Here is a 2,500-nt window from a genome sequence, read left to right as displayed (position 1 = left end):
AGTTTACAGTTGGGCCAACAGCAAATGAACAGCTGTATGATCAATGGTTTCTCCATTTGCAATAGGAAGTCGTTTACAGTTTTGTCTTTTTTCGCCGAAGGACTATGACTCTCAAACAAACTAGAAGGCAAAATTGCACTGGCTCTTAGTGATACGTAGCCAAGAAATGAGTGCGTGGAGGAGGGGGGTAGAGGAGGTGCAGGGTAATGTGTGTGTGTGTGTGTGTGTGTGTGTGTGTGTGTGTGTGTTGGGGCTCATGTACGTTTATGTGTATTTGACTGTGCTTTCATATCTGTGAAACTGCATGTTTGGTGCATATCTGTTATGCATGTGTGGGTGTATGTGTGAATGTGTGTCTTCATGTTTTACATTTATTTGCTTATTTATCATCATTGTTGTCTTATTTATTTATTTATTTATCTATTTATTCTTTTTTTTTATATTACTACTACTACTACTACTACTACTACTACTACTACTACTACCCCTTTTTATATATTATAATTATTATTTATTTATTTATATTTACTTATTTATGTACGCTTATCTATTATTTATTCACCTTTTTTTTCTCAAGGCCTGACTAAGCGCGTTGGGTTACGCTGCTGGTTTAGGCATCTGCTTGGCAGATATGGTGTAGCGTATATGGATTTGTCCGAACGCAGTGACGCCTCCTTCAGCTACTGAAACTGAAACTGAAAGCTGCAGCCTTGTGAGAGATCTTACTTGGCCTTTTTGGGAACCATCCCCAACGCCGACTGTCCTAAAACCCTTTTGGCCGAGAGAGGTGTGGATGTAACCTGGGGCAAGACACTCTCCACTGATGATAAAAAATTCCAGCCCAGATACTTGGGACAGCAGTTGTCCTCGTCTGCAGTTCTTCGGGTCAAAGTTGAATACGACTGACCGTCCAATGGTCACTTGATCGACAAATGGGGCATTCACATATCGTAACCGAGTTTCTAAGTAAGCAGTTCAGGGCAGCGCCTTTACTTCGCTTTCGAGGGTATACCATGCTCGAGAAATTCACGTTTCCATTAACCACAGACCGCTGAATTTACGTAAATTTTTTTTTCGTGATTTTTAATGAACGTGTTTTATTTTCTGGAATAGTAACAACAATACTTTTTTTTTTTCTCAAGGCCTGACTAAGCGCGTTGGGTTACGCTGCTGGTCAGGCATCTGCTTGGCAGATGTGGTGTAGCGTATATGGATTTGTCCGAACGCAGTGACGCCTCCTTCAGCTACTGAAACTGAAACTGAAGTAACAACAACAACAACAACAACAACAATAATAATAATAATAATAATAATAATAATGTACATTTATATAGAACATTTCTCCAGAAATACTGCTCAAAGCGCTTTACATTACATTCCCCACTCCCCGCCTCCCCCATCAATACTCCTCTCCACCCCCTACCCCTACCCCACCCCCCACCCACTCACACACACGGAAGCACGTGAAAAACTCACGCAACTGAACGTTAGAAACTACCCACCCACCCATCTGTGACGCCCTCCAGAAAACGTCACATCCCTGCAACACGCACTCAGGCACACGAACACACGGACACTCACCAACACCCCCCTCCCCACCTCCCCCCCTCCGCCCCCCCCCCCCCGACCCCCCCCCCCGACCCCCAATCCCCCCCCCCCACACACACACACGGCAAACAGCCTCTCCACAACAAAACATGCACCCAAAACCAGATCTCTCTCTCTCTCACACACACACACACACACACACACACACACACACAACAAAACAAAACAAACCCCCCAAAAAAAACACACACACACAAAAAAAACACAAAAAAACCCCAAACAAACACACACACACACAAAAACAAACAAAAAAAAACTGTTGGAAAAGTATGTGTTTTCCGAGCAGACTGGAAAAGATTTCAGCGAGACAGAATATCACAAATTTTCTGGTGATTTTTTTCCACAATGACGGAGCCTGGAAAGAAAAAAGAAGAAGATAAAAAAAAAAAAAGATCTTTGTGACCATGTTGCTTCTTTTTAACTCACTCAGTACGGCCAGTCCTCTCTTCTCCTCGACACAGACCCCTCGGATGTCCAGTGGGTGTCTCAATGACCCAACCTTTAGCTTCCGTCGTCAGAATTGTGGCATTCTTTGTCAAACATTCACCTCTTCAGTATAAGAGGCTTCCGCTTGCAATATTTTGATGATAGTAATTGGGGTGAAGTGCTGTTAACGTCGTCTCTTTCGCTGTTCGTATGGAGAGAGTTAACAACAGGAAGTTTCTAAAAGCCTCTGGTATCAGAAGCAGAACGAAGGTGACGATTTGGAATATACACCTCAAGGAGCTCAGTAACTTCTTCTTCTTCTTCTTCTGTGTTCGTGGGCTACAACTCCCACGTTCACTCGTGTGTACGCGAGTGGGCTTTTACGTGTATGACCGTTTTTAACCCCGCCATGTAGGCAGCCATACTCCGTTTTCGGGGGTGTGCATGCTGGGTGTGTTCTTGCTTC

This window comes from Babylonia areolata, chromosome 30, assembly GCF_041734735.1.
Source record: "Babylonia areolata isolate BAREFJ2019XMU chromosome 30, ASM4173473v1, whole genome shotgun sequence".
Lineage (NCBI taxonomy): Eukaryota > Metazoa > Mollusca > Gastropoda > Neogastropoda > Buccinidae > Babylonia > Babylonia areolata.
This window is presented reverse-complemented; position numbering follows the sequence as displayed.